Below are 24,363 nucleotides of genomic sequence, written 5' to 3'. Positions count from 1 at the left end.
GGTCAGAGCAAACTAGACAGGGATTGGGCTTTTTAGGTGTTTAGAGATGGTTGGGGGTCAAAGACGCCACTGTTTTAGGGACCTGCTTACACGAAAGCTATTTTGTCGGACTGGAAATCTTGGCTTAAGACTAAAGGTGCAGTAGCTCTCTAAAACACTACTTCTGCCTTGTCAGAAATATCCCAACCTTTCAGCTTCCAATGGGCAGCTTGGTCAAAAATTTGGATTTCTACAAGTGTGCAGATTTTGGAGGTTACTTGCCAACACTTATATTTACAAGAAAAACCTATCTTCAGGCTGGATACTACTATTTAGAATTCTTGGTAAGAATGAAGCCTGAGGGAAGTCAGAGTTGGTGCCTGAGTAAACATATCAAAACATGCACTATTTCAATGCCTAACGGCAAAATCATTCCCCAATATTTTGTATCTATCATCTAGAGACAGGTTTATGATGTTCGGAGTGATTAGCACTTACCTTATAGCCAAGGCTTTTTGACCGCAAAAGGACAGCCAGTTTCAAGAGACAGTCCCACCCTGCAGATTGGCACCATCTTGGTCTAATAAATATGGCATGACAACAGATATAATCCTGAAACAAGCTTGACAAACATATGAATTAAAAGCAACAGTTCACTCGGTGATACACAGATGCCACTTGGAGACTCAACAAGAAGAGAATACCACATGAATAAGGTACCCAGAGAATAGGGCATACCTGATGACTTCAACAGACGGATCAATGGGAAAAGTACTGAGATCATACTGGGTGCTAACTTGCAAGATCTCTTAACTGTTTTTGCAGCTCCTGATACATTGGCTATCTACAATTTATTTAAAAAATTTACAAACAATCCAATAAAGAAAGTTAAAGCAAGCAGAGTAGGCAAATGGACCCTGTCCTTGCTTGTTTCTTGTGTTTCTTTAGTTGAGGAGAACATATTAATCTTGATTGACCAAAGAATTACTGAGTTTGGGTACCAGAAGGTACCTTTTGCAACATGGTGACCACCTGTGACTATTTGATGGATGTACATACCTTGCTTGAGCATCTCTCCAAGACTCAGAGAAGCAGCAACTTGTCTTGTCAATACAGAGGAAGAAAAGAACTGGAGGTATCAATAAATGAAGTCTTGGACAAGTGCCTCTGAAACATCCTAGACAAGTTCCCTGATGTAGTTTGGGGCACTGCAACAGTCAAAAACAAGGAGAACATAAACATACATTTTCAAAACACATATATCTGATGTGCCCAACAACACAACAGCCCAATAATGGTTGCAGAATGACATGACTGAATCGTCCCAGGTACACTGGACTGATTCCGAGAGGCAACATTGGCCCAAACCTGGTCCGAATGCTGCTAACAAGAGCCGAAATCGTCCCAAGCCTGCACTCCCTAAATTGTGCCAAATCTGGCACCAGTATTAACTATATGTCCAAACTGGCTGGGTTGAGTTTGGACACTGCAGAACTCAGTCAAGAGTACCAGCAGTGATCAGCCCCAAATCAATTGGCAACTTGTTAAGACATGATGTTAGTCAAAAACTCTTTCTGAAGTAGCACATTTCAGGTCAACAACCATCTTTTGTAGTTCTCATGTAGGGCAGATGTCGGGCAGTCAGGGTTTGTAGTTTGTAGATATGCTGCTGTGGCTTACATGCAACAAAGGTCAACTATCTGCTTGAATGTACATCATGTTCCATTTCAAATGCACCACCTCTACGTAAGCAGACTATGGTCATTGTTACGTCACTGCCATTTGCATTTGTAAACACATTATTTGTACCATTGATTTTAATACATTTGACTAGATAAGGTGAACAAAGGTGCTGAAAGAACAACAAAGGTGTGGCACATCAAAAATTGGGAAGACACAGACTACAGTCTGCCTCCACCAATACAAATGGTATTGCTTAGCATCTTTATCTGACAGGGTTCTGCCACTCTGCTGAGCTTTCTGCCTGGACCGCTCATTCTCTTTCAACTTTACAGACACCCTTACCAAAAAGCTGGAGTCAGTGACGGACATAAGTCTTCACTAGCTTTCTGTACCATTGTGTTTATTGGAGTGCTTGGCCAAGCTAGAGGCCCTGCTGTCCAGGCCTTAACTGCTGCAGCGACAGGCAAATATTTTGTCTCTGTCACCTGGGCACCCCGCTACTCGGACCAGTTCTCACCAAAAGTCTCTGCAAATTTGTAAATAAAAATTCTCCAAAATGAGGCATACACTGTTGATGCCACTGAACAGATATGTTAACCTGCAATAACTTAGACTCACAAGTAAGGCGGAGATCTCTGATTGTCTGGTGGTGAGACTAGCAATAACTTAATTTCTTGGCCACTTGGGGGCAGTGAACACAGCATTTTACATATTGTTACTGTTTAAATTGCTACATGGTGATATTATAAGCAGATAGTTGCTTATTTACACATCCAGCAGTCCAGAGCAACATCATCATTCATTTGGAGTCATCTTTCTGGCCACCTGGTGAAGGTAAGCCAAGATCCACACTCTTTTAGCTCTGTTTTACTCTCAACTAACTAAAACTTTTGATTCTTGAGCTGCTAAATGTTCTACTATGTCTGCCATTTGGTGCTGAATAGGTAGAGTATAATGGCTTTATTCTTTTGCTACAACCAACACCTGTGCTTCTGAGAGCAGTTTAACTACATAAAAATAATTGGCTAGAACAAGAGAACAATTAGCTTAAAGGGACAATTCACCTCTAGATCAAAAATACATGTTTTTCCATTTACCTGTAGTTTGATGTGAGTTGCCGAGTGTTGGAGATATTGGCCGTAGAGATGTCTGCCTTCTCACAAATATAATGAAACAAGATGGCACTTGACTTGTGGTGCTCAAAGCATGAAAAAAAGAAGAAAGAATAGAATACATTTACAAGATGATCTACAGACCTTGTTGGGAGCAGTTTCATGTATGAACTTTTATTTTCCCACCAAAATGCACCAACCAACGACAGCGTGCATCTACTGCTAGCTCAACTGTTGAGTAAGTAAGTAAGTAAGTAAGTAAAATTTATTTGTATAGCACTTCTCACAGAGAGAACCAAGAATACATACATACAAACATACAGAGACACAAAATGAAACAGCAGCAGTTAGCAAAACTAAATCACTTAAGACAAGTTGAAGAATACCTGCCTATAGAGGTAGGTTTTAAGGTGCTTCTTAAAAACTTCAACAGATGCTGCGGCTCTCAAATTCTGTGGGAGGGCATTCCACAATCTGGGCGCAATGGACTCAAAGGCCCAGTCACCTCTAGTTCTGAGCCTAGTGCGAGGAACTGCCAATAGGCCGTGATTGGCCGACCTAAGTGTCCTACTAGAAACGTGTAACAGCCGAATATATGAAACGTGCCTTTAACATGGTGTATACTGTGTTGCTTAACAGCAACGCTGGTCGGACGGATACCCATGTGCTCCTGCTTTTCTTTTGTCTCTCAACACAACAGTGATGATTGTAAGTACGTGTGGTGACTATTCTGTTCATGTATGAAATCGTAGTAGCCGTACAACCGGGCTTGGTAAGGTTGGAGTGTTTATTAAGTTGACATAAAAATAAACGACGAGCATTTGTGAAATCCCACACTCGTGTAGAAGTGAGTTTCTGCCTGTCGTCTAACTCCAAAGAGCTACATGGACCCAAAACCATTACAAACGTATACATGCAGCAGGTCAGACAGTTGAGGAGGTTGCCATTAATGTTAACATCTCAAGCTGTCACAAGCGTGAGCCTCTTGTCCATGAGTAGATGCACTCTTCCTTCCTTCCTTCCTTCGATAAGGTTAGCAGGTGTAATTCAGTAGAAATGAAATAGTTCCTACATGAAACTGCTCACAACAAGGTCTGTGGATTATCTTGAGTAACCAGGTCATGATTTCTGGAAAGAGACACTGCTGTTGACTTTTCCAAATGTCAGTAAAACTGCCAGGAGTCAGGACATTACTAAACATATTTGTGCCATTGCAGAGTGTTTATTTCATTGAAAGAATGTGTTTTAGATGCTTTTAGGACTGTTTCTGAATTTGAGCAGCCCGTGAACCAAATTACCAAAATGACAGAATACAGAAATATGACTAAATTCTCCCTTAAAGCCTCCACATGTGACATTTTCAATGTGATTACAGCATGTTTCAGATTATTCTGATAAATAGGACAGTCCTAACAGACATCGGTGCAAAGTTTGTGTTGACTTTCAGCTCATATCTTTTTGGTCTGATCTGAGGGTGAGAGGGGGGCGTAGATGTCTGTCACTTTTTTGGTACTGCCATCGGAAGGAGCCAAAGTCAGTTTAATTTTTAAATTCTACACACAGTGGCACTGAAAATATGTGAAACTCTGACCTGACAACAACAAAAACAACTCAAAATTTATAAATTAAACTTTGAGATCGTCGGGTACAATTAATAATCTTTCTATTCCCTTTAAAACTCTTTAGCTTTGAAGTCCAGTATCTTTTGTAAACAGGTGGGTTTAGAGGAAGTGCCACAATGAGGACAGGGGCTGCTGGATTTAAGTAGTTCATGATCCAACAGGAGCTTCCACGAGCACAGCTCAGGGAATTACTGTCACAGTCCTTGCTGTTCCACCTTAACCTTCACTCAGGTCTTACCACACACAATTTCCTGCGGGGACCTAATTCTGTCAAGGGAGACTAAACAGAATCCATTCAATCAGGTTATTGTATGCCAGCGACTAATGTGACAGCTTGTAACGGCCAAGATGTAAAGAGTTTTGAGTGCATGCTGGATGAGATAAAATGAGTAAATTACGAAGTATAGTTTAATATGGTGATGTTTGTTGCTTTAGCCTGCCTGACCTAATTATCACGATCACACACAACAATGTTACTTTAGGTGTGCAAGTGTTGCTTATCTTAATCATGGTGAAAGTAGGTCAGATTTTTTTCTCTGGATTAAAATACTGATTAGAATAGGCAAAGATTTTAATTTTCAAATGCATTATAACAGTGGATATAGAATACAGGAAGTTTCTCTTTTATTGATTAACCTTATATGAGGTCCATGATGCAGCTGTTCATATTCTGGGTTCTGATCATAGCCAGATGGCACATGTGAACATACAAATATACTTCATTTAGTTCAGCATTTTAACCAAGCTGACACACTTCAGAGGTATATAGTACAGTATATAAATATAGGTTAGATTTGGAGATATTTTATTGCATACATACCTAACCCAGGACCAAAAAAAACACTGATAATGTCTCTCCTGTCACATACAACAGTATTTGCTGGGATGATGTGAATTCTGTCCATCTGATGAAAGTGGCAGGCGTGCAGCGTACACGTGATGATGCAGGACATGTCTGTAAACAGAGGTAAATATGAATTAAAAACAAAACATTCTGACATTTGACTCTACAATTATGGAAATCAAGGCTAAAAGTGTGCAGTAAATGTGTTATAGTGATTAAAATTTCTTACATTTGTGGTTCTGTTTGTTGCCAGACTTCATCAAACTGTTGGGAGAGAATAAAACAAATGCACAAATCATGAATCAAATGCTTCAATATGTCACATAAGATAAAGTGTATCTATTAAAGCATGCAGTTGATTTCAATACACATATGTATTTAATATCATGACTATATGGAGGATGTGTACACACTGTATATGCCCTAAGTGACAATGTCATCTCCTGTGAGTACAGAGCTCTCTAATGGTGAAGACTGTACATAGGACATCACTGTTTTCATGGTGTTTTGGTGTACTCTGTTCTCAGACTTGTATTATGCTGCCCTCTGGTGGCAGTGAAGCCAACACAAGCCATTTTAAAAAATCCTTTTTCAATTGAAAGCATGAAGAAGCAAAATGAAACATTTACATGGTCATTTACACAGGAGTGCTATTATTGCATGTATTCATTGCATGTTAAAGAATACAATTTGCATTTACTTGATGTGTCTGTAAACAGACTGTTGACATATGGCACACATGTAGCATGACAGAAATGGCTCTACAGGGAAACAATTAAGTGTTTGTACATGATATAAATATATAATATGATCTCTTCATTTGATCCATATTCAACTGTTTGATACTTTTTTTTTTGGAACTCTGTCAAAAACGGCAAAGAGAATGCGTAACTAACATCAACATTTTGCAGTGTTTCAAACACATAATGGCTGTATTTCTGTTAAAATTGGATGGTGTCCTTCAGGTAAAGTGTCCTCACCCAGACTATCCCTAGTCTAAATTGTCTTACAGTCTAGTGTACATAATCCGTTCAAAACAATACAGTGGATTACACTGACTTGTGACAGGACAGCATGTAGTAGTACTATCAGAGAATGTTGTAAAACATTTCACACCCGCTCCATTTACACTTCAGTCTCTGTTATTAAAATGTCTATTTATCTACAGTAGATATCCCTTTGTTATAAATAAAATATTGCACCAGTACACAAATACAGAAGAGATGTTTAAGCCAAATTAACTTCACCATGTTAGGGGCAAAGTCCCAACAACATATACGATTAAAAGTCCATGAAACACATTAGTGGAGGTTAAAAAAAAAAAAGTACAGAATTTAAGTAAAAGCAGATGTATTTGGAGACTAAATTGTGGTCAACTGGGAAAAACAAAGCTTTGGTTAGTTATGTTAACAAATCAGTATGTATCACAGAATCTCATTTTATCATTTTTAAACATTCATCAATCTTCAGACAGATACTTCGTAGACTAATTGCCTACTCTGAGTGATCAAAATGTTATCAAATTTCAAATTAGATCTAGCTATTTCCAATATAATAAAAAAAATCACAAGCTTTACTCACATCTATTATGTTGACACTTATTTTCCAATTTTAGGGCATGCCCTAAATAAAAGACAGGGCATAAGATTTTATCCAACAGTCTAAATATAGGGTGTAATACGTTTGTCTATTTTGGATGCAAAACTCTTGAAATGCTAATGTCACAATTCAACTAAGCAAATGCATGTTATAAATGCTATGCTGAAGTTTCCCTGTGCAACCCTACCATGTAATGTAGGATATGCATCACAAATACATGCTGCAACATGCAAGCGGCTGTGCAAATTTAAATTATTTAAATGTGTGCATGCATTGCAGACACAGCTGCACTAAAAGAAGAGTGCATTCAATTCCTTGATGAACTACAATAAGATTTCTGTGCAGCCCTTACCTGTCCTGCAGTGACTGAAGGTGTGCAGCATTCATGGAGAGATGCTCCTCTTCTTGTGCTGTGTAGGTTTACTCTCTTCAGTGTGCAGGGCCTGAGGTGGAACCTGGTGCAGGCAGAGAGCGCCCTTATATGTTGTACCTGCAGGGCTGCAGCACTGTCAGCCTGAGACCCCGGACCAATGGGAAGAAAACATGTGCAAAGGACCATCTGCAATGGAAAAACAAATCCTGTAAAAGATTTTGTGGATTTTGCTGCATGGGGGAATGGTGTCCAGCTGCCCCGAGTCTTAGTGACAGATGCTTTCTCTTCCTCTCACTTGGCTAACGCGCTTGTTTCTCTGGATCCTCTCGTGGCCTTAAATACTCTAAACCTGGATGCTCCTTCGCCCTCTGAATAACACTTTCTTTTACTCTCGGTAGAGAGTGAATTCTCTCTACTGTGAAATACTACTGTGTTTATTAGCAAGCTAAAGCACTGTTTGTGCTTTATGTTACATCTATATTTTGGCAAAACAACTGTGGAAATATCTCATTTACATATTAATACACTGTATATAAATCAGCAGATTAAGTAAATGTACAAGCAATGACCAACACCATCTAACAGCTTCTGACTGACAGTAAAAGCTTTTGTGTTAATATGCTTTAGCCAGGTTCGCAGAAATAAAGTGATAAGTAGTGAAGCATCATCTCATTTACAGCTCTCGTGTTCACTTGAACTGAATGGCATGGTGAAAACCTTTTTGCTTTAGCTTTCTTTAATCTGTCTCTCACAGTAAGCTCTCTATCAGCTTTGGAGGAAGACATCTAATGGTTGTCCCATTCACCTGTACACTCTAGACTTCACTGAGATGTGCATTTGGTCTTTGCATGGTTATTTATTTTTTAGAAATACAGCTGGAAAACACAGCAATATTTCCTCTGGGTAAGGAATGCTAAAGTTGCAGTTTGATTTTTGTTTCATTCTTGTTTGGTTTTTAAAGCTGCAGCGATCAATATTTTTTGATAAACAGATCAACTTATTAAAGGTCCAGTGTGTAGGATTTAGGGGGATATATAAGCAGACATGGAATGTAACATACATGTTCTCTTCAGTGTATAATCACCTAAAAATAAGAAATGTTGTATTTTTGTTTCCTTAGCATAAGCCGTTTATATTTACATAGGGAGCGGTTCCTTGTCCATGGAGTCCGCCATGTTGCAATGCCACTTTTTCTATAGTCGTTCAGAACAGACAAACCAAAGTCTGGCTCTAGATAGGGCCATTTGTGTTTTAATGTCAGCCATCGTAGTTAGCACTCCCTTTGCGAGGAGCAGCATCTGAAAACACAGATTTTATAACCTGAAACCGCTTTATTTAGTGTTTTTATCTGTTTAAATCATTTGCACTGTTTGTTCTGGAGAGGAAGAGACCTCTGCAGATAATTTGGCTCCTGATAAAAACCTCCTAAACAATGAACACTAAAAGAAATTCTAACCTGGAGAGGTTTCAGCTGGTTGCAGTCTGCAATCTTCACCACTAGATGCCACTAAATCCCCCTAAATCTTACACACTGCTCCTTTAATTGTCATTTAAAAAAAAGAAGCGGCTCAGTTGACTGGATATTTTCAGATGTGAAATGCTCTTTAGACAGACCTGACCCACAATGTCATTGTAACCTCGTTTGCTCTATGAAACCAACTGTCCATCACCTGTCCAGCACCACACAACAGACAGATATAGTTTGCAGAGCTGGTGAACATAGTGGAGCATTTAGCAGCTAAAGAGTCATATATTTCCTGCAGGAGACCAAAAAGAGCTCAGGTGAGGTGAGGGGGTTTTTAGCGTGGGCTTACATTTGCCAGGACGAAAACACAGCTTTAAATAAATACTAATGTTGCTCTGTGGCTGCTGCCCAGCCAACATTTGTATGTGAGGCCCATGTGGCTAGTAAATGGGCTGAAAAATGGGCCCTACATGGAATTGTTCATGGGTTCCATATTGGTCCCATTCCAGTTTACCCAAGTGGGCCCCAGATGAGATGCCTATTTTTGGGCCCATTCCCACTTGGTACCCGGACAGCACTAGCATAACCATGTGGGGCCCACTCAAGTAAAGCCATCAACATGGGCAATTGAAATGGGGTCAATATAGGGCTCAATTTTCAACCCATTTACTACCCATACTGGCCCCCCATACAAATGATGGCTTGGTGGATGGGTAAATAAGCAACTGTTTGCAACTAAGGTAATAAAACTGTGTCAAACCTGTGCTGCTGCCCCCAAGTGGACAAAGTAATCATTTAATAACAGTCTATCATTCATCTTTCAGAGAACAGCTTTAAATCCTTGAGTGAAAATATCTATTCAATACTATTGAACGCATTTTCAGTCTAAACTTTTTTTCTCTCTCTAAAGTACTTTATATACTCTCATATATTATACTACACACCATCCAACGAGACCGTCTATACTTAGTCTCACTGGATTTGCTGCTTCACCTTTAATCTCCTCCCATTGATAATCTGGACTGAAGCCTGTGTTGGATTCTGTCCGCAGTCAGATGAAGCATATGGCTCCAGCATCTGTGGGCTGATTTACGTCCAAGATTTCCCCGCTTGGCTGCTACAGCGGCAGCTATATTAGGACTAAAGCCCACGACTCTCATTGACAAAATCTGATTTAACCACTGGCCGTATGTTCTCAATGGACTCCTGCCTCGGTTCAGGTCACCAACTGTTCGCACTTTGAATCAGCTTTCATTGTTGCTTTAAAGTGTAGATGTATTATTTTAATGTGGACTGAAACTCTCATCTCATCCTGGTTACTCTACTTGTGCTATCAAATCCCTTTTTATCACTACTGTTTAATAAATATAGCAGGCTTTCACAGTTTTATGAGATTAACTTTTACTTTTCATGTAATTATAACTCCTAAAATCCATTTACATTAATTTTAATATTTGTTTAGCAATAACAGTTGCTGCAAAACCTACTGCGCCTCAAATACTTAATTTTGTTGTCCATGCGGGTCTAAATATTAAATATACTTCTTTAGAAGGTCAGCTACAAAAATACATATTTTTCTACTTAATATCTGCATAGATAAATACAAGAAGTGTTATTTTTTAATATGGGTGAATCATAAATGTAGATATTTTTCTCTTTGTGGAAAACAATCTCTCCAAGCTGACAGAGTCGTCTAGAGACTACAGACACAGGGACGTCACCTGGCAGTTATAGACTGTATGCTTAACATTATTAATATTATTTAATTCTCACAGCTGACTCACACTCCCTGCACCGATGGCAGCAGTTCAGCATCAAGTAAGGTCAGCTAATGACATCAACATGCTGTATATACCTAAAACACAAATTGCAAATGGCAGACGCAGCAACAGTGGAACATTTCAAACTGCATATTAACCACAACTCCTTGTGACGCCCTCGCATTTTATCTCTACTAACTCCTGATTACCTCCGTATTGTATGCGACAGTACTACAAAAACAACAGCATCGTAATATGATCCCCAGTCGAAGTGCCAACACCACAAATACAGACAATGATGAATAACACAGACAGGGGTAATAACACTGGAGCCTGCTAATGTCTGAAACCACATTAGTCTGGACTGAGTATGAGTTACAGCATTTTATAATATAATAGACAACACATTATAAATACACAAAACTGCCTCACCTTGAGACGAACTTGTCGTCTAGCCACACACACTTAATCACTCAAGGGGCCCAAAAAAACATGATAATTCACTTGTGTACTGACTGACTGTCTGTAGGAACAGGGGATGTCTACATAGCCTATGCCTTGCCTTGCTTCCAAGTTTGCATTAAAGAAGCACTAATTGATATTTAGAGCATTAATATAGCACTAAAGAGTAAAGACATAGTGAAGTAATGGCATCCTAAACAGAGAATAAGGTCACGCTCCCTCTGTGTGTTGTAATCCGAGCTTCTCTGTTCTTTGCTGTGGTAGACAGTCTGGCCGTACGTCCATGTTAGTGCATGTCTCTGTCCCACCAGCTAGCTAATCGCTGCCACTATAAAATGCACTCATACATTGGTTACCGCTCAATCGGGAGGTTGTTGTCATGGAAGCATAGTGCCCACCCCTCTGGTTCCCCCTGGTTAACACTGTTAGCTCAGCTGTGGTATTTAGCATCGTTTGTGCTATTATCACCGTTAGCTAGTAGCCACTGGCTCAGCCACCTCCATGTTGAGAGCCGTGTGCAGACAACCTCTGAATCATAGGCTCTAAATACCGTATAGAGCTCCTTTAACGACAGTTCAACAGAGCAGAGTACACATGGCAGTCTCATTACACACAGACTGGGAAACCACTTTATACTCCAGTGCTGGAGTAATGCTAACTGGCTTCAGGTTCTGTATGTGCCAACTAGTTTGTCATAATTTTGTTAAGCACATTATTATGATCAAAAAAATACTAGAGAAAAATATTGACTAGAATAGTGCTGGGGTTAGAGCTACATTACAGGGCTCCATTACTGTAAACGCATGACCTGCTTCAGTTGGTTTTGCGTTTCATGGTGCAAATTTGAAATTAATCAAATAACTGACACACGAATTGTAAAAGGTACAGTTCACCCCATATCAAAAATACACATCTGAGTTGAGTTGCAGAGTGTTGGAGATTTCGGCCTTAGAGATGTTGGCCTTCTCTTGAATATAATGTAACTAGATGGCAGCACAGTAAAGCTGCTACTCCTTCAGTTGGGGTCAGTTGAGGTGGTTCGGGCATCTGATCAGGATGCCCCCTGGCCACTTCCCATTAGAGGTGTTCCAGGCATGTCCCATCGGTAGGAGGCCCTGGGGTAGACCCAGGACACACTGGAGGGATTACATATCTTGTCTGGCCTGGGAATGCCTTGGGGTTCCCCAGGAGGAGCCGGAAAGCATCGCTGGGGAGAGGGCTTGTGGTTCTCTAAGTACCAAAAAAAATATGTCATTTTCTAGAAATCATGACCAGGTTACTCAAGATAATCCACAGACCTTGTTGCGAACTACACGGGCTGAATGTATCGCCATGCAGGAGGAAGCATCTACTCATGAATGACAAGCTCGCGCTTGTGACAGCAGAAAGTGTAAACACCAATGCGTCCTCCTCAGCTGAGCTGTAATGTTAGCTAACTCAGTGGTGCTAGGTGAGGTAGCAGTAGATGCACACTTCTTGCTGCGTTTGTTGAGTTTTTCAAATGTATTTTTTTGGTACTTTGAGCTCCACAAGCTGAGTGCCATCTAGTTCCATTATAGTCAAGAGAAGGCAGAAATCTCTACAGTCAATGTCTCCTACACTCTGCAACTCACACCACAATGATTTAGACTGATAAACAGAACTGCAGGTAAGAGGAAACATTTGCATTTTTGATTATGGGGTCGACTGTCCTTTTAAGACCCTGGGAGTCTAGGACCACAGGGTCTTAGTCCACAGTGACCTACAAGAATAACTTTATATACAAATGTATTATTTATTTGTATCCCTGGCTGTTTAATTTGTACAGATATTGCATGAATGTATGTTCTCTATATAAGAGAGACATAAAATGCCTTAGACTTGTGGCTCTGGTCCTGGTCCTGAGCTGCAGACTCGACTCCAGTCCAGGTTTTGTGGTGGATTTTACTGGCAAGGCGCAGCAATCCGCAGCATCCCCACACGTAGCCAGCCACACACGCTGTCCGAGAAGCTGCTATGAAGTTACACTATTAAAGTAAACAAAAACATTTATAGATAGATTATCCTAATTACTAGATAGGAGCGCACTTTATATAGACGCAGCCATGTCCATACAAGTATTTCATAAACACATGCATGCTGTAATGTCTTTATATAACTTAACTATATCGCTGTAAATGTGTTTGTGTTTACTCACAATGACCAAAAGGCGCAGGAGTGAACGTATATCAGCCTGAGTGGATAATCTGCAGTGCATGTTAACTTTGAGGGAAAACTGAGGCAGCATGGTCCTTTTTTAAGAAAAACAAAAAGTGAACTTCCTGTTTCGGGGTGGTCCACAGACTGTGGAGAAAGGGAGGGAGGGAGGGAGGGAGGAGGAGAAGGGGGTGCGCATTCCCGCATTGGCTGTGCAGCCAACTCCAGGGCGCTTTGAGGGACTCCATAGCCCGAACATGGGGTTCAATTTTGTCACCGTTTGCGTAAAGTGACTCTGAAGCGAAAACGCGATGGAAAAGCGCTGCTGAAAACAGGATAAAGTGTCGGTTTCTGTGAAGAATCCAGTCATCTCCATCCGAGCGCGTCTGTGCCAGAAAGTCGAGAGAAAAGGAGAGGAGAAGGGAGGCTTTACTGGAAACTCAGACTCTCGCAGTCCTTGGACACTCTGAGCTCTTCCAAGGACTCTGGGATTCAAGTCAAAAAGTTTCATGCTGAATGTTCCTGCATTAACCTGAGGTGAGTGATGGTGATTCATATTCGCTTTTCAAATCACGGGCGACCACTGATAAAAGCTTAATTACGAGTTTATCTGTAGTTGGAGGGTTGTGTTTAATTATTCGGCACCAGCATAATCACTGTCTGACTTTCTGAAGTTGGAAAAACTTGTGTTATTACTGAAGTCCTCTTAGTAAGCCCTCTTTTGGATTTATCGCTCCAGATGATTGTGCGCGATTTTTACGCATTGGAAGCACTGATTTAAATTAATTAGGCTGCTTTACACTCCCTGTACACTCAAGATTTCAGTGATTAAGTTGCATAATATTTCTACTAACCGACTTAAGTGCGTATTGCCTCACGCCGGTTTTTGTGGATTCATTCCTCCCCATGCAAAGTAGCGCTGATCCTGCCTTTCCTATCCATCTGTTGAGATGTGAGGAACACTGCTGCCAGGAACGAGTTAAGACATCAGTAAATGTACATTTTCCTGCCTTCACATACGTTTATCTCTCGGGGGGAAAGTGCTTATTTTAGAGGTCTGACTACAAGCCCAGTTTAAAAAATCATCTGGCACAGCCGAGGGTCGCAAGGCCACCCGAGAACAGCTGTTTCTTGTAACCTGAAATACTTAAGGTGCCAATATCTTTTCCAAATGTGAGTTTCTGTTGGGACACCCACAAAACACCATCACTGAGCGCTGTGTGAGGCATCAGGAGGAGGAAAACTCCTGTAACTGCCCCATCAGCCCATGAAATAATGTCTCAAATTAATGTTTTGCAGCATTTTTGTCCCTTCTTTTGACTAAAATAAACACGCACTGAAGCCTCCCATAATCCATCTCTAATCTGACATAGATTATTGAATCTAATCTAATTATATCTCTATAAGAGATGACTGTAGCTGCTAATGTGGGAAGATTAGGCTGCTGGTCTTCATGTAGTGGCCCTGCACTGAAGAGCGTCAACACTGGACTCAATAGAAGAGCCAAACACTTATTTATTCCACAGTGACAGTGAGAAGTGCTGAGCACACAAACTCACAACCTCCCTAAACAGTATTTGCACAGACACACTCACATACCCAGAGTGAGTGTATTTGTAAGCCACAAAGGGTCTTTAGTAGATCTATCAAAACATAAGAATAGAAGTCGGTGATTTATTTGGGAAGTTTTTAAGTGAAATGGTGGATTATGTGTCAAATAATTGTTGTATTATTTACATTTTTAATTGATAACACCGGACAAGAGGTAAAAAAAAGTGTGCTCAGCAGTTGTAACTGTCTCGTGTGAGGTGGAAATTAAGCGTGTAAGCACCTCAGACATTTTGTTTGATTACAGGAAAACAGAAAATACAATCAAGTACAGATTTTTTTGCAGAGAAGCACTCGGGCCGTTCTCAAGGTTGAGACGGGGGAGAGTTTTTGAAGGGAGGAAAGTGCACTTGTCCTTTGGCCACGTGTGAAAAGCTCGGCAGGGGAGCTTCCTCACCCTCCCTGGTCTTTATCAAGTGTGTTAAGGCCAAAAGGCTCCTTAATGGGAATGCTCTTAAACAAACAGACCATACAGGAAGCAACTGTCCTCCTGTCCAGTCACAGGAGAGGACTGATGTGGTTTATCAGAGCGCTGATAAGTCTCTATCAGGCTGAATACAATTGAATGTGGTGGCATGAATTCCTTCTCCCATTAGGCCAGTAGAAGTAAGAGCTCCCGTGGCTCCTTAAAAAGCTTTAAAATAAAATCAAGATAATTAAGGTCACAAATTGTCTTAAAATGTACCGTAAATTAGCTGCACGTATTAAATCTGCAGTGTTGATGGTTGAGGCGAGATAACTTTTGGAGGTGTGTGGCACCAGTGGATGCAAGGTGTAATTCATACAGAACGTTTTTGGCTTGGGACAGGCTGTTCTGACGACTTTTATTATATAGCTTATTGTTATGCTTGATCTGTTCTCTGATTGGTTAACTATTTGCAAGGGCGTAGGTTTAATTTCAGTGTTATGGGAAGCATGTGAAATGGGAGTTTGGGGTCCTCCCCCTGGAACTTTTTCAGTGTTAAACACTTAATTTCCTTCATTCTTGAGAATTTTTCTGCATCAATGTATGGAGGAAGGGTCTTGAATTTCAAAATAAAAGACCTCTGCTACTTACATGTTTTTATTGAGGGGGACGCCCTCCCTGAATCTACACCTTGTTTGAATGGAAAAGTTTGAATTGACAGTAGTCACAGCACTGAACAAAGTAATGGAAAAGTTTTGTTTTTCCAGAGTAGGGTTCAATACATTATCTCTCCTTTCCATCAAAGAAACTGTTTCAAAACTGTTTTGGGACTTGAATTATATTTGTTGAGGTCTTAAAAAGCTTTGAATTTTATTTTAAAAATGGTGCAAGAACCCTGATAAACAAATGTAGCTGAGGATTTTAAGGTGGATTGTATGTTTAATCTGTTCACTTAAGCGACATACAAAGCAGAGGTAATCTGAGAGATGACAGTTGTTCATTAAGAGACGCATTACTGCAACATACATGGACTCTTTGTGGCTCTCTCTGGCATCAATAATGTGGACAATGTTTGATTTCTGTGTACTGGCCGCCAGTTACGTGACACACTGGTACCCAAAGGCAGGCAGCAACAAGTGGTGTGTTTTTGTCCAGATTCCATTTTGGTCCGCTCAGCAAGAAACATGTGTCACGTGATGCCCTGCAACCCCCCCCCCCCCCCCTCACCAATCCTCCTCCCCAACACCCTCCTCCCACCTTCCAGTGAGAGGGAGGTGAGGGGGGAGGAGGGAGAGAAGAGAGGGGGGGAGAAAGACCACCCTCACTGGGATCACAGCCCCTCAATCAGACCCTTTCACACCCTGTGAACCTGAAACAATCAGGGTTTAATAGCAGCTGTCTGTCTGTGCCGGCCCTGGCTAAAACCATGTAGGCTCACAGCGCGGAACCGATCGGCTTCGGCCCGCTGAGAGAACAGAGTAGACAGGCCTGGGGATGCTCCAAAGGACACATAAGCAAAGACACACAATCAAACACTCCTTTTCTCCCTTTATCCCCCTGCTACTCTTTTCTCTCCTCATCTTCTAGTTTTCCTCCCATACTTCATGAAGAGACAGTCCGCTCTCTCAGATCGCTGGTGTCAGGGTCTGGTATTTGAAGGTTATTTTGGTTCATCGGATCGCGTTTGTGTTGTTTTCAAACCACTGTGAGGCTTTGTTCACGTTGTGTGTCGTCATTTGTGGACGTTGTTCACTGAGACCAGAGTGAACTGATTTTGTGGTTTGTTGTTTTGGTTATCATTGAACCAAACTCTATCCCATGGGGGCCATCTGAACATCACGACAAGAAACCACAATAATCACATTTGCCAGTAATCTGTATTCACTGAAAATAGTTGCACAAGGTAAGACTGCACTGACGGTATCACTGAAAACACCTCTTCCTAGAAATATAATAGTGAACACATCAAATGATGCTGAAATGAGGATGAATGACACCAGAGGGCAAAGGCGTTAGACACTTTACACAGCTCCACTCACATTAGCCAAAGGGCACACACATAATAGAAGGGGGAAATGTTGCAGTCATGGGAAATATTCTGAAAATCATTGTTCATGGTCACTTAGAGCTTTCCCACCCATTAGAAGGCGTATCAGACAAATTGATCTGCAGAGACAATCAGTTCAAAGCAGTAGAAAAATGAGAGGTCGGCTGAGTTAGATGTAATTATTTCAGTGGACGGATGATGGAAAGTGTCGACTGGACATTCCCTACTAATGTTGGTTGTTCTGGAAAATAAGGATCCCATAACCTTCCACTATTTTCTGGCATTTTATAGACTAAGCAATAAATCACTCTAAAAATGGTTAATAGATTAATCAATAATGGAAATAACTGTCCATGTGCTTCATTTAGTTTTAATCACACTGTGTCAAGAGGCTCATCAGCTGAGAGCTGGCATCAATCAGGACATCCCATAAAACAATCGTACTGCCAGAGGGAACATTAATGTTGGATGACTCTGCAAAAAATCCTGGATAACGTTCAAAGACAACTACAGCAGGGTTAAGGTTAGCAAAAGATCATGGGTATGGCAAATAAACTGCGGTTAAGGTTTGGTGAGGGTTATGCAACTCAAACACTTGGTTAAGGTTCAGAAAAAATGCTGGTTGTGGTTTTAAAAAAAAGCGTACAGTAATGTTCTGAAAGAGGACGTGAACTCTGGTCTTTTGCATAAAGTTCACAACGTCTCATCCATCACCCCGACCTCAACTGTGTCTCCCAAGAAATTCTGTTTATACATCAGCATAGATGCTGAACATGTCTGCTAACTGTTCACTGGCAGTGATTTTGTTTGCCTAAAATATACAGTACACTCTTGCAGTATAATATCAACCAACCGCACAGGTTGACTGTGCAAGCAGCTTGTTACTACCTGTAGTTTATTCTAAGGTGGCACCCTCTAGTGGCTGAATGAATTATTACAGGAGCAGAGGAGGAAGCGACTTGATGTACCTTAAAAAGTGACGAAGTCCACGTAATATTGTAGGGAGCCCCAAAAGGTGGGAAGGAGGGGTCAAACAAACGCAGGACTTTCACCCAGGAGACCGCTGTTCCCGTCGTGAAGTCAGTGTTGACTTTTTTTAATAATAGCGTAGCCTACTATGCTAGTGTGTGTAGCATAAAACACTAGTGATATAAGTGATGTGTTGTATGTGATGTATGTCATGTGAGATAAGTGTCGTTGCATTAGTAACAAAAGTACTAATTTAATGCCAAACCACAATGTTTTTCCTAAACCATGTAGTTTTTATCTTACACCTAACCAGATATTTTCCGATTGGAGACGAACTGAGGCGGGACATGACGCGGAGTCCCTTGCCATTCCTTTAATTTGTCTGACTATTTCTGCGTTGGCCCCTACCAACAGAAGTTCCCAAATCTTTTCATCTCTCCAGTTGGACATTTTTGTTGCTGTCTTCTTGTAAATGACCCTTCTTTTTTACCCTGGGAGGTTTGTTTTCTTCTGGTTTTGCGCAAGCCTCATGACGTCCTTAACATGCCTGCTAGCTTGCTGTGAATTCTCTCGACAATTACCTGCTCTATTCACACATGGGCTCAATTGCACATTACATAAACTTAGCACTATGGAGCTGGCAGGGTAAAGTCAATTGAATGTCCGATCCTACTGATTTGGACATCTGTGTTTCACATCCAGCACATATCGGGTAATGTCTACATCATTTCAGGTTTGCAGTGCATGTGTGAAAGGAGTTTATGACAGTAGACTGAACATCTTTGGGTTGTGGATAAAACGAGACATTTGAATACGTCATCTTGGGCTTTTTCTGACATCTTATAGAACAAACAACTCGCCAATGAAAATAACTGTTAGTTGCAGCCCTAATTCCTAAAGGACACCAGGCTGCAAATGAAGGACAATAGCTTGGGGTGCAAAAAACAATAATACAATGGAGGGCCACCCAAACATGTTCCTGGTGATGTCCTGATCCTAAAAAACCTAATATTGTACCAACTAACCAGTCGCCCTGTTCCCTAATGTGGGAATACTCCGGCTTAACTCACCGCTTTAAGGCCTTAACGCTACATGTGAAAGGTCAGGTCACATGTGCAGCACTGAGAATAATGTTGTTTGTATTTTACAGTAAATGCAGTGTTTGTGTTTGTGTGTGCCTGAGGGAATATGTGTGTGAGTGTGTTTGTGATATAGATTTAAGCATCGCTGCTGACAGTAAAAGGCGGAGTCGTCCCCTTCCCCATCGTCCCGCCTCCGTCTTTGAATGAGGGTGGCGGTTTTTGATAAATTTGTGTGTGTGTGTGCACGCATGTGTGTAAAAGCAGTTAGGCATGCAGACTGTTAACTATCATCTCATGTGGTTGATATTAGAAATCAAACTAGTGCTAATAGGATCCAGGTGAGATTGTGAATTGTTCTCATATGCACACAGCCTACGGTGGTACTTTAGTCATTTCTCCGTGTTACTTTAGCTCGGTTTGTAACAATGGGTGTGTGTGGTTGGGTTTTCTTTGAGAGATGGTGGTCGGCTGTGGATGACAAAGGCGAAACATTAGCAGGAGGAGGCAGAGGAAAAAAATGTTATTTCTTTTCCAGTTATATAAGTTTTCCAGTTGATAAAAGTGAATCAAACTGCTGTAGGTAGGATTGAACTGTGAGTGATAACTGGATGAGTCTGTTGTTCACAGGTGTGTGTAGAGTGTTTATATTCTTGCATGATTTTGTACCTGTATGTGTGAGTCGCTTTAGCCACATGTGTTTCAATGTGTGTGTTCTCAGCCGCTGATGACTCACGGCGCACTGTCCTGTCGGCAGGCAGAACGAAGAAGAGGGGGCGATGTTTGTTATTTCACCAGGTTGCCATAGCCACAGTGCATTAGGGTGCTGCCATCATCAGTGTAATTACAACGCAAGTGTCTGACAGTCACCCTCCTCGCTGCCTGCGTCTCTCTGACGTCCACCAATAAGACCAGTGTTTCCTTTATGCTGCTGGATAGCCATGCAGGGTCATCCTGAGAGTTACTGTGTGATATGATGACTTTTTAAAGCCTTTTAAGTTCAACACAACACGCCAGAACAAAAAACATCTGGGTGAAACGTTGCTCCAGATTACAAATGCTTTCTTTGCCTTTGTTCCCTCTCCAACAAAACTGCCATCCCTCATTTTAACTTTAAGTAGAGAGGTTACATTACTGCTCTTAGCAGCTTGTGTGTAAGTCACTAAATTTTCCGGTGCCGTTTTTATGTGATAAGCTATTACATTTTACTGCTGGAATAATTATTTCCGACTTCCCCGAAGCAAAAGGGAGAAAGATAGACAGAGGGAGACACTTAGTTGAGAACGAGTGCAGAGGCACATCCATGTTGCGTGTGTTTGTGACGAGCTTTCTGGACAACAACTCTGTTATCTGACATGAGATAACATCAGGAGATCCGTGGCTTGGCAGATGTTCTCGGGCAACTTGCAATTCCACATACCACATACCACACACTCTGCTTAATGTACACAGTAAGTATCTATAGACATTAATCTATAAAGCAACAAGGATATTTGTGATCACTCATGTGGTGGTATGCAGCATGTTTCACGTTTAGATGTTAGATATGCACAAAGATGCAGCTGCACATGAGGGCTAATGTGTTTGATATTTTAATCAGTTTATTTTTATTTGATGCAGCACCAGTTGGCACCAGCAAGTGCTTTTCAGGGGCTGAGTATCATTTGTAATTTTATTAGAGTGTCAGTCCTGCAGAGCAATACTCTTTCAGTAGCTTAGTTTTGGAAATATAAACAGGCTTTAAACTTTTGTTTCACTTGAAGGTCCAATTTGTAGAATTTAGGGGCATCTGTTGGGAGTAATGTTCTTTAATATTCATTATGTTTTCATCAGTTTATTATCACACGAAAATAACATTCATTGTGTTTTTGTTAATGTAGAATGAGCTATTTATATCTACATACAGAGTGGATCCTCTTCCATGGAGTCCGCCATGTTGTTTCTACAGTAGCTCAGAATGGACAAATCAAACACAGGCTCTAGATAGGGCTATACGCATTTCTGCATCCGCCGCCGTTGTTCTCCTCCCACTTGGCACGAGAGAAGTCTCAGTTCTGCAACCTCAGCACTAGACGCCAATAAATCTAATGTTGTGTTCACACCGAACATGCATTATTTGCGCGAGTTTGAAGACTAGAATATTTTGTGTTGACTCGCTTTATACGTGCAAATAACTCACATCATACGCGCATGAAATCGCTGAATCAATGAATGAATCCCCGGAGGATCTCAATGCTAGTTGGCTATCGTGGCGCGAATTGGTTGCTGAAGTTCAGATTTTTCAACTCTCATGAACAAGCATATGACGCAAAATCGTACTCCTCGTTTAATTTGTGCTGCTTTATTCGCATATTTTACATCATGCCACCTAGTGGGAATTCACGTCTTTATGTTGACTTTACATGTAATACACTCGCGCCACTTGTTTTATTCGCGCCAGTGTGAACACAACATAACACGCTAGACTTTTAACGAAATATGAAAAGTGTTTAACTCATCAGCATTAAAAATACATAACTTTGCCTGAAGAAAATGTAATTTGATTTAGTTCTTTAGGATCAGGAAATACCAAAGAAAAGGTAAACAAGACTTAACATTTGCCCAATTATTCTATTTGAACTTTGGATATTTGACAAATTTGATAGTCAATGTAAAGGACACTTTTCAGTCAAGTTTTGCTACCTTGCTTTTACCTGTTTTCCAACAAAACTAGTGTGCATATGTTTTTTTAAATACAGGAAAACCCGCTAAAAATAGGTAACAGGCTACATTCAACGTCATGAACAAACTGTAAAAACAGGTTAGTAAACAGTAGAAAGCAGCATGGAGGCTAGTGAAAATGCTGATAGTGGGTAACTTCTTCTTTATATCTTTTACTAACTCAATCTCTTTCAAACTCTGTGCCAATGAATTTGTAAGGATGTTCAAACACTGCTTGGATGGAGAGAGATGAAATTTGTGGTAGCACGTCACAGTATCACACAGGAAACGTTTACATCACTGCCAATCAGTGCTGGAACTGATCAATACTGTGACTATTGCAGAGTCATTTGTCCTGAGAATGAGTGATTGTAACTTTTCCCACTAAAGACAAAAGTCACATATCAGTGGGTGTTAGTGGGTTTTTTGTTCAGTGGAAAGGGGTTTTAGTGTAGACTGTAGAGCATTTGTATGTTTTTACCTCAACCTATGATTGCTGGGCAGTGAGTTAATGACTGTTCAATGATTATGTAAAGATCTTGCAAAGGATAAATCGAGCAATACCAATATTTCCAAGATAAAAAACTGTGTAAACTCTCCATAAGATTTGTGTAAAAAGCTGTTTCAGAAAGCGAGTAAATGGAGTTCAGATACATTTACCCTCTACAGAATCTACTTGTATATATTTTTAAGTGAAATGAAGGACATCTCAATGTGTTCCAGGTTTACAGAGTTCTAAAAACTAAATTTCAAACAATGGGTGACCCAAACCACATTCACTTCGTACTGCATGTTCATGAGAAAAGAATAGTGTGGTCAGCCTCCTAAAACCACAAAAAAGATGAAGTTCATTCTCTTTGTGTTTTCTTCTCCTCTCCTTGTTACTTCTCATCCAAATGTTTCCAGTTCTGTGTAAATCTCCCTCCTCGTTCCCATTCTTTCTCCTCCTCCTCCTTCTCCTCCTCCCCCTCTTCCTCCTCGGCCTCTTGCGTCTTTTTCTATTCCTGTTTCCCTGCTCTGTAAGTAAGTGACAGTTGTGAGAAGCTACAGTGGCTTGCTGATGCCACGTTAACCAGATCAGATGCCATAACAGGAAGTCGGTCCACATGCATGGACGTAGCACAGTGACACACGCACATGACTTACTACCGCTGCAAGCCAAATGCAGGCCGTGCCGTCACCGATACACTGACATGAATCTGCTGTGGGTCAAAGGTAACTGCTCCCTCAGTCAAACAGCCTCATATTTACTACAACAGATTTGACATGACATTCAGTCTGTCGAGCGCTTTGATCAGACTTCAGGCTTCGTGCTGAAAGTCGCAGACTCTCACTGATGACTCAGAGAAAACTCTGCACCTTCATTTTAATTCATAAGGAACATCTGTTGATTGTTCTTGTAGCACAAACGATGATAAATCCTCCTCAAAGAGAAGCAAATGCGACCGAGCTGAGCTCATTCAAGCTGAAGAGCTCTGCAGCACGTGATTTACAAAAGTGATGTGGTGTGTTTGTTTGTCTTTTTGTTTTGTTCTGTTGTTTTTATTTTGATAGCCTAAACTGAAGTGACTGGATGTTTTCTTCTGTTGCATCAAATATTGTTTACAGTTATGTTCCCTGTGGTCCGGTGCCATAAAACGTAAATGGAAACTAGCGGTCTGACTTTGTGTTGAAGCTGTTACAGAGAAAATAATTCCCTTCAGGAAACAATAAACTATTGGAAGGTTGTGAGATGTAATTAACTCTGTTTCAACAAAGCTTCGCTGTCGCCTCTTTTACAGGAGGCTAGAGAAGAAGATCGTACAGTAAGACCGAGAAATACAGTTCCTGTGCATTCGGTGCATATTTGCAAACTTAATTAAGCCTTTAGGAAAATAATATCATTGGCACACGTTGAGAAAGAGCTTTCCATTTTCATTAGCGGTGGAATTTGTTGGAAAGGAAAGAAGGGCAAAAGAGAGTAAAGGGTGAAGGAGAGAAACATTTCATAGTGAGTGTGGAGGAGGGAGAGAGAGAGAGATGCAGATTGTTTTAAATCCGCAGCGAGTCAGGCTCTCAAATTTATGCCCATGGGCTGCTTCTTGGGTGGGCTGCAGGGAGGGCGGTGCGCTAGCTGGAGCAGGGGAAAGTTGCCGACTCCAGACTGCTCGCCTTGCTCTGAAGCTTGGCTTTTCCTGCTGGAACACATTTACAACTCAACCGTCCTGACTGGCTGACTGACTGCCTGGCCCTGCCCCGCCTGACTTCACTACACCGACTGACTTTCTGCCGCTTATTGAGCAACCACCGCTTTCCATGTTTTAGATGGTTTATCTCATTTTAATGACGCCTTTCTTGTTTTTAGCACGAGAGAAGTCGTCAAGAAATTATCAAAAAGTTTTCATATGTGAGAAAGCTTCTGTTCTTTTTGTAAAAATGACAAGTTTAAAGGAACTTCCAGGCTGAAAACTGGTTTCCTTCAAGAACTAGTTTGTCCTCCA

General features: G+C 40.9%; 1 protein-coding gene and 1 long non-coding RNA gene across 4 annotated transcripts in view; one reads left to right on the top strand and one right to left on the bottom strand.

Annotated features, from left to right (window-relative positions):
• Positions 1-476: 476 nt before the first annotated feature.
• LOC144464675 (uncharacterized) lies at positions 477-5,345 on the bottom strand. Its single transcript, XR_013492338.1, has 3 exons — positions 2,760-5,345; positions 1,039-1,187; positions 477-559 (listed from the first exon to the last, which is right to left on the bottom strand). It is a non-coding gene; the product is annotated as an uncharacterized LOC144464675 (long non-coding RNA).
• Positions 5,346-13,278: 7,933 nt separating this feature from the next.
• Positions 13,279-24,363, top strand: part of gli1 (GLI family zinc finger 1) — a 75,483-nt gene continuing 64,398 nt past the window's right edge. For all 3 annotated transcript variants that reach the window (XM_033627397.2, XM_033627394.2, XM_078169679.1), the window contains exon 1: positions 13,279-13,611. The gene's annotated coding sequence lies outside the window, so the exon portion shown is untranslated. The remainder of the gene's footprint in view (positions 13,612-24,363) is intronic.

The sequence above is a fragment of the Epinephelus lanceolatus genome, chromosome 1 (genome assembly GCF_041903045.1).
Source record: "Epinephelus lanceolatus isolate andai-2023 chromosome 1, ASM4190304v1, whole genome shotgun sequence".
NCBI classification, from domain to species: Eukaryota; Metazoa; Chordata; class Actinopteri; order Perciformes; family Serranidae; genus Epinephelus; species Epinephelus lanceolatus.
The sequence above is the reverse complement of the archived record's forward strand: the minus strand, read 5'-3'. Positions and strand labels throughout refer to the sequence as shown.